General features: G+C 30.7%; 1 non-coding gene across 1 annotated transcript; it reads left to right on the forward strand.

Moving 5' to 3' along the window:
- Nucleotides 1–1,622: 1,622 nt before the first annotated feature.
- Nucleotides 1,623–8,907, forward strand: LOC105327562 (uncharacterized). The gene is made up of 7 exons (XR_010714581.1): nt 1,623–1,716; nt 1,819–2,097; nt 3,326–3,460; nt 3,638–3,723; nt 7,227–7,347; nt 7,458–7,530; nt 7,620–8,907. It is a non-coding gene; the product is annotated as an uncharacterized protein (transcript).
- Nucleotides 8,908–9,251: the final 344 nt, after the last annotated feature.

A 9,251-nucleotide genomic window follows, 5' to 3' on the forward strand; every position in this document is an offset into this window, starting at 1 on the left:
TGTGTATGGTCTGAATATATTTTACTTCTACTTTGTTAGTTCCATGATTTTTCCTAATTTCTAACAAACAAAAAATTGTCTGTAGATGTGTACACAAACTACTACACGTAAGACTATCGGCGCGTGGATCCGGAGAACAATTCCGAATTCAGCAACTCTAAAAATGCGGGAATTTCACAAAGTATTAACTTGCGATAAGAAATTATTTACCGGGTACACATACATGTATGTACGAAAAAACCTGATTGATTAAAAAGATGAATGAGATAATACCGGTAACTTTTTCCAAGCATTAATAACAAACACAACTTTATTTACTTTATAACCAATCTAATATATGTGTGGTGTGATATAGCGTCGAAATTTTAACGAAAAATCTTATTACATCCTATACTTTACAAACTTCTAGTCATTGTGTTGAAATCGTTATTAAAACCATGGATCTAAAAAAAAGAATTAAATTCATACAAATAGAACTCTTATAATTCTAAAATGATTGCACAAAAGACAAAAGTACAGAGAGAGAGAGAGAGAGAGAGAGAGAGAGAGAGAGATTTTACAGCGCAATATTCCAACCCTCATACATGCAATATAAGAATGAAAAAACTTAACATTTCAAACACTAAATACTTCATTGTTAAACATTTTTCTATTTTGCGGACTTAAAAAAACAATAGAACGACATTTATTCCTTATCATGGAAGTCATGGAAGGAGCACGTGGTCTATCTCGCGGGCTGATTTGATTGACAGGGATAGCACGTGGACTCTGACTACATAGATTCTATCGCAATTTTAGGGAAAAGGGTTCAATATAAGGGAAACTATAAATCTAACTTATTACACTGAATTACAAGTGAAATGTACTTAAAATTAAACTCATACCAGTATTCTCTCTCTCTCTCTCTCTCTCTCTCTCTCTCATATGACGATCATTAAACAATCAAACAGTAATTATTGCAATACTGAGTAGTTTGTTGGAACACAAATAATTTCTAAACTCAAGTTGCTTATAAAGATGAAATAAAAAATTATCAAGTACCGATCCACGGCTTCTTAGCGCTATGAATATGTACCGTGCGGTACTACATGGACAAGTACATCACACATATGTATAAAAGAAAGAAAATTTGAAAATATGAATATAAAGCTGTATACTTATATTATTTAGAAAAAGTACAGTTGTTTTCAACAACCCGTTAGATTTGTTATCGTTGAATAGAGTATAGCCTAAGTGAGAAGATCACAGTTATGATTCTATGCACTATTGAAACTGCCATAACAATCGCATACGTCTGAAAATTGCGTGCCTAAAAATTTTATTTGTTTATTTCTATTTCATTGTCTTTTTCTTTAATTCTCTTACGTACATCAATAAATATTTTATTCTTTATAAGTTTTATTCCTAAATCCTTCTTTTTTCACAGGTAAATACCGCGTGTTACACCGTGTTACTGTCCGTGTTGCATCGCGTTGCACCGTGTCGCGCTGTGTTTTTTCTCGTTTCGTGGCCGTAACAGAGAACAATAGATCAAAGGTACCGACACTTCCACGCTCAGCGTGGACTTTCAAACACGGTGGTCGGTGTTTTTGTCGGGATACTCGTGAGCTGTACTGTATGTCCGGTATAGCCTATTTGCTCCAAGACTACTCCTGGAGATATCTACAAATTGTATTGAGTTGTTTTTCGCTTTTGAGCTTGATTCAATACTAGCAAGTATGAACTATAAAATATTTAAAGACTTTGATCAATTTGTTTCATTATATTTTGGTAAATAATGACAAATTTGTAAAAACAGAACTAATATGGTATTTGTAGGGTTCAAGACGAATCATTACGATGGCTGATTGTCAACGGAAAAACAAAAGAAGTCGACAGAATATTACTAAAAGTATCTAGGTGGAACAAAATAGATTATAGGGAATTAAAAGCTAATTTAAAGAAGAAAATGAATGTTTCGAGCAAAGAAAAACCAGACTATGAGGAATCTTTACTGGATAGCAGTAACAAACTAACAATTGTAGAAAAGTATTCATTTTTGACCATCCTACAAAATAAATCCGTCCTACTGATATCACTTCTGGTGTATTTTGCCTGGTACGTATGAAACAGTGTAAAACTCTTCCAAAACTTGTTAAGGTATACGTTTACTCAGAATGAAAAAAAATTCCACTGATGATAATGAAAAACCATCTATTGTGTGTTAAAGACCTATCATTGTAGTGATATTTTCCACTTTCAAAAAAGTAGGTCAATGACCTACTTTTTGAGATAATGGCCACTGAATATTTTTTGAAAATATAAGAAAAGTCCCTAGAAATTTTATACCATGATTGAAATTTTCTTAATTGTGAAAATAATACAAATTGCTTAACTCTTTTAAAAATGAAATACAGTTTATGAATGGCAGTGACACTGAACAGACACAAAGCATCAAGTTTTCATCCACAATTTTTTTGAATATTCCAGTCCGAATTTCCTCTATCAGTTTTCAAATTCCTACCCTTTTTTGATTCAATTTTACAAAAAATTGAATGATGATAATACTAAAACATTTATAGCTTTAAACTAGGCATATTGACCTTACTCTGCTGGTATAAAAGTTATATGAGGTCAATGATCAAAATTTTGAGATATGGTGTCTTTTATCGTTTTTAAGCATTTTTCAATATTTTTGTAGTGTGTGCCATTCAAATATCTAAATGAAAAAGTGAGATAAAACCAACAGAAAATATGCAAAAGTATGTTCACTAATAAATAAAATCTTAACTTTGAATATTACAGTACTACCAAAATATTTAAGTGAAAAACAAAATCTGAAAATTTTAGTCCGAATTTCCTCTGCTTTGCTAAAAGTCCAACTTTGTTTGAGCCTAATTCCATGATATAGTAAAAATATCGAATGGTTTGTCAATAATAATTCATTTCATAAATACCTTTAGTGTTTAGAACAAATTTTACTCATGACATTGAACTTTTTAACAATCCGGATTGTGAGAACTCAAACCCTGAGTAAACGACGTCCTTAAGTATATCACTAGTTTCAGCATGTTCTCATTAATCTCTTTATCTGGGTTAAAGCTTTAAAACATAAAATAATAATAATAGTATAAGTTATACTACATGTATAAATGCACGATAAGATGGGTCTGAATCCTAATTGTCTAACAAATTTTTCGATTGGTCAATTCATTTTTAGAATAAATAACATTTATTTGGTCAGTTCATGTTTTGGAATAAAGAAAATTTATTTTTGAACTTTTTTTTCACTTTCAACCGTTAGACATGACGAAATTAAATACATGTAGCATTTCATTTATTTTAGGTTTACAGTAACATTGACATACTATAGTCTCACATTGACATCGACATCATTGGTGGGAAATCGCTTCCTTAATTTTTTCTTCTCGGTTTGTGTGGAATACATTGCATTGTTCATAGAATATCCTATGCTTTTCCGGTAAGACTTAAATGTACGCCACAACACTTTATTTTATTGTGAAAGTAAAGAATTCATTTCTATAGTTTATGAATTTTCATGTTTTTAAATAAATTTTGATTATAATATTTCAAAATAAAAACGGTTAATACTTGATAACAATCAACTACATGTAGCACTCCTGATTTCTTATTTCAGGTTCGGACGACGGACTGTTGCAATATTGTTTCTCGGCATGGCAGGAACATTCTTGGCACTAGCTACTCTTTTTAACTATTTTTCAGGTGGGCTCTGTTTTAATTATGAAATCAACACATGGTGAGACTTTTTAGATTTTAACCGATCCTCTTTTATTACCAATATTCAATAAATAAAACAAAGGGTCAACACAATTCACAGAGATGCTATCATGCGCTGGCAGGATATTTACACTGTTAAGATATACCAAGTTTTATGGCTCTAGATGAGATAATGAGATATGTTATATGAAGGACGTTTAAAACAATTTTTAGTGTATCTATTTCACCAGTTATACATATATTTTCTTATGTTAAGAGGCTGTCCAAGCAAAATTCAGGCAGGGCTTTGCACATGCTATGTCTTGGATTTCAATAAATTTTTGTGTATCACTTCATTTTAACATGATTGTAATACATGTGAAAGGAAAAGTTCATTGTATGTCTAACTAGGCAGAAAAATGTCTATTTTTGAATTCGGAACATGTTTAGTGCAAAAAGGTCACAGAAGTTGTAAAAAAAAGTTGTAAAAATATTGTTTCTTCTTAGTAGTAACATTTGAATTCGTCATTATCTCTATATTAGTGCCATTAGCAACATTTTCAATCCAAAGTTTCAAAATGAATGCATACAACTGTTTTGGAATGAGAACTAAGAAATGTGACCTCTACTTTCAGTCGGGTAGCTTTTGGAAATTCTAGGCAGGTGTTAAACTTTTGGGTAAAAACTAACATAAACAGACTGGTATACAACAATTATTTAGTCAGACTAAGTCCACAATGAATCTAGCAGAAACGTCAGACATCACCCCCCCCCCCATTTTTGGATCCCCCATCCCCCATATTTTATAATTTTATAAACCATGTATGATGAGCAGCTAAAATATACATGGGACAGTATGCTTTGAAACAACAACCCCCCACCTTTAAACCATATTCCCAAATCAAATCCATGGTCATATAAGAATCAGTGTGCCTCTTTTAAACTGTATTTTCCTCTTTTGAAAAATGTATTTCTAAATTGCTCAGCTGACTAACTTTCAAGCATGTTGTACATATTTGAATAAATAAGCAATGCATAAGAGTGAAAGAATACATTTCATGAACATGTATAAATGCTATGTTTGGACAATTTACTTGGAAAGTGTTATTTTATAATATTGCTAATGCTAAGTGATGTCAGTACATGTATTTGCATGTTAACAGTGGATATTGTTGTACTAATTAATATATTTAATTATATTTAGTTATGTACTCAAGATATTGAAATCTCAAAACTAGGCTAGTATAAGTTACTTTCATAGTATGACGAACAACCATAATAGATGAAGATATCAAACTAATAATAACATTAAATTTAAATTAGTTATCTAAGAAAATGTGCAGTAGCAATTTGGAATAAATAAACAGAGAATAAACTCATGCAAGATAACAATTTATTGAGTATTAAAATGCTAATTATAACATGTACATACAGTGCATGATGCATGAAGACAAATTCATTCAACTTCTCTCTCTCTCTCATGTGGTCAATCCGACAAACTTCAAAGCATCTTATTTTAGTCTTGTTTGCATCCTTTATTCATTGAAGAAAAATGTGCAGATGATTAAATTGAGAAAAACAAATTCCAAGTGATATCTTCTAGAAATTCAACCACTCCTTAGGAAAACATTGGTTAATTTAAATGAATGTGGCAATTTATATAATGACTTGCAAATCTAGTTAGTTTCTCTGCCATCTAAATATATCCTTTCAAATTACTGCGTCATATAATCCCTGAACCCCCTTCTTGATCTTCTTTCTTATTCGGCACACTTTCACTGTTTCATATGCAGGGATATTATTTTTACCCATGATATAAGATGCTGTAAAAGTCATCCAGATCCATCATGCCAAGCAACTTGATAGTTTTTTTTCTTTCAGCAATCTTGTAGGTTTTTTTTCTATGTTTTATCCAAGTTTAAATGTAGAAGGACAGTATTTTCCAGAAGAATATTTCATTTGCACTTCTCTAAAAAAAAATAGAGAAACACATTATAAAACAAATTCATGTACCTTCAAGTGTTAAGATCTTAAAATTGATAATAAATATTGTGGAACACATACAGAGATTCCATTTCATATTCTGATTATCATTAGCAAAACTAATAGCATACTGTTGTGTGAAATTGTTTATTTACATTTTTGTCACATGTCAGATATGTACTCTGACCGATTGCCAAGTCAAAAGCTGCTGTGTTAGATAATATTGCTGTGCTAACAAAAAAAAAAAAAAACACCTCATATGTTTTGCTGTGTGAGTTATAAAAACTCGTCATTTCATAACATTTTTTTTCTTCAATTTTTAACAAAGCAATATTTTTCAATTACGAAAATTAAAGAGACGAAGATTGAAAACTAAATTGACCTATCAAAGGAAAAAAGTAGTACTCCAAATCACAACACAATCCTATCTAAAACATTTGTAGGATATTTTCCCAATATTAACCACATGAAACACTCTATGGTTATTGTTGTACTTTCCTTTTAACAAAGATTTGTTCATTGTATGTGAATGCAATTAATACAAAAATAAATGTGCAAGTAAACATCTGATATTAAATAATATAAATGTAAGAATGATGTCTCTCTCTCTCTCTCTCTCAATGCATATTATTTACCTGACCCCTCTTGAACTACCCATTTGTCAAGAAATAACATTCCTTTGTCGTCATCAAGTGAACACCTCTTGCTTTTTTCTTTGAGGAGTGGATGTGTACCAATGTACCCATAGCTGCATAATTTTTGTCTGACTTGTTGAAATTCGTCTGGTAACAGTAATTTGAAATTTTACTGCTTTTATTTTTTTCTTGAGTTTTTAAGCTTCCAAATATTCATTTGGCAAGGGAGGTAACTGATATTATCGAACATTACCAAAATATACTTGTCTACAATTTTTCAACGCAAGCTTTCCCACTCATTTTATTTTATCAATAAAAAGCCAAAATATTTTTCTCATTTATAAAAAATACAAACCCTCACCAATAACAATGTATTGGATTTTAAAGCTCACATTTTGGTACATGGTTTCAATGATTTATATAAGAGAATGAAATATATATCTTCCCGTCCAAATAACCACTAAAAAATTTTTTTCAAGCAATTCATCATTATTGTGGGTTAAAAGAGAATACAAAGAAACTATTTCAGAGGGAAAACAAAAAATTCGTAAAAAATCGATGAGCGACGTTTTCTGATATATTAGCCTGATGTTTGCTTGGACAGCCTTTTTAAAGCATCACGTATGAAGTTACAAATATTTAATTTTTATTAAAAATCTTCTACGTCTAAAATGCGTTATCAAAAAGTAAACAATATTTACATCGTACATGCAGTTGTTTATAAAAAGGATTATGATATATATACTAAAACGATGTTCAGCTTCAATAACAGTATGACAGTTTATACGATATCTAAATACAATATTTAAAGCTGCATTCGTTACACGAATTAAGGTTGTTTTATCCGGTATAGCAAATCTTAAGAAATATGAGTATTTTTGTCTAATGCAGATGGAAATCAATCCTTTATCATGCTATCTGTAATAGCTACATTTGCTGGGAAAATGTCAGTGGGTGGTGCATTCAGCGTTTTATTTTTGTTTACACCTGAACTATTTCCGACAAATTTAAGGTAACTAGAATTACGATAGCTCCTACTTTTGACATAAAATCCTATCAATAAACAACATGTATATGTACAGTAAATGTATTAATTTTCTCAACTTTACTTCTTTTAAAAAGAAATCTCTCATTCGGAATGTGTTCGGCAGTATCCAGAATAGGTGGAATTATATCTCCCTTTGCTGGAACTTTGGTAAATTTTGTTTCTAAATAAATTAATATTTAATTTTATGACTTGAAATGACACGTATACTTGTTTATGGCATTTCAAATCAATTACAGGCTACACATATACCGTGGGCTCCAGGGATGATATTTTCTATTATGTGCTTTGGTGTTACTATCATAATATTGTATCTACCAGAAACACGTGGAATAGAACTACCCCAGACATTAGGAGAAGTTAAACTATGGTATGCTGAGAACGGAGGATTTCAATTGCGGAAATTTCGAAATAAGAATAAACACACATCTGAAACGATGTTTGTCTTAACTAACTGAAAAAGATTAAAACCACTAAAAATGTTTGTTGTTTATTCTACATGTTAGAACTAAAAATTATAACGATAAAGATTTTGTCCAATTATTAGGAGAGATTTTTTTCCCGAGTTTCAAAGAAGGCATTCGGGGATTACCTCAAAACAACATATCTAAAAATGCACTACAATATGATAAACCCAACAAAAACCTTGAATGTTTTGGTAAGCCGGAGATAAGAAACGTGCATCGAAACACAAATGTACTGTAATGTCATTTTTGTTAATTTAAAAAACTATATGGTTGTTAAGTCGGATATATATCGCAGTTTGCATGATTACATTAGACCAATATCGGATCAACGGCTTAATTATTACTGTTTGGCGCAATGGCATGGTTCCTATGCTGGACCAACATAAGTTTATCCATTGTTTGGATACACACGTCAATATTGATATTTGTATCAAGTGCCCGAGATACGTCATCTACAACTTTTGTTTTTAAACAGCTGATGCAAGAATTTAGATATCTATGTGATAGTAGAGTAATATGTCTATGTGTATTCATTCGTTTTGTTTTTTCTATTTTTCGTTTTGTTCAATAGACTCTTAAAATTATATCAGTCAAAGTTTAACTGCGCAAGTAAATTGAGTTCTTCCTATCTTTAATTTCATTTTGAAGCTAGGTGTATAAATAGGTTACCTATACTTCTAATTAAGTTAAAGCAGTATACCGTTTCAAGAAAATACCATCCGGTTGATATCTGTGGCGTCTTATGGTATGTAATATTAACTTACATTGTTTTACTTATCAGTGTAAATGTTTAGTCTCTGGTTTTGTTTTAATTGCATTGTCAATACTAAAGTGTATTTTTGTAATTAAAGTTACAATACTTGGAATGTGTCTGTAAAGTTCAAAGGTTAGCTTTCTTTACAGTACGCACTGTAATTGATTTTTTATGAAACGTTTAATGTATTTGTGGTAACTTATAGCTAATGTTTTTTCTTTCATTTTGTCAGTTTTCTCATATTATGTTAAATTTTGTAGGTCAATGCCTCTATATTCAAAATAAAAATAAAGTAATCAGATACACAGTACACCATCTTCATTTTCCTTGACTGCTCGGTTACATCTAGATCCTGTTATATCAATATTCAATGGTTTATTAAAGCATTATTAAACTGCAAATAATTAATGAGTCATTAATTTTCGTTATATCAAAGTTTAAATAAAAAAACAGTTCATTGAAACTTCATTAACTTCGCACATTTAATGATGCCAATAGGGTTTAATTAACGCTAAATAACAATGGCGTAATTCAACGTAATGTTTCATAATTTAGAGAAAAAAAGGCAGACAGGGTGATTCGAGAACGTTTATCCATCGACAATATGTCTAAAGAGGAAATTCGGGGGAAATATCGGTTTGGTAAAGATT

The sequence above is a fragment of the Magallana gigas genome, chromosome 6, assembly GCF_963853765.1.
Source record: "Magallana gigas chromosome 6, xbMagGiga1.1, whole genome shotgun sequence".
In the NCBI taxonomy this organism is placed as follows: Eukaryota; Metazoa; Mollusca; class Bivalvia; order Ostreida; family Ostreidae; genus Magallana; species Magallana gigas.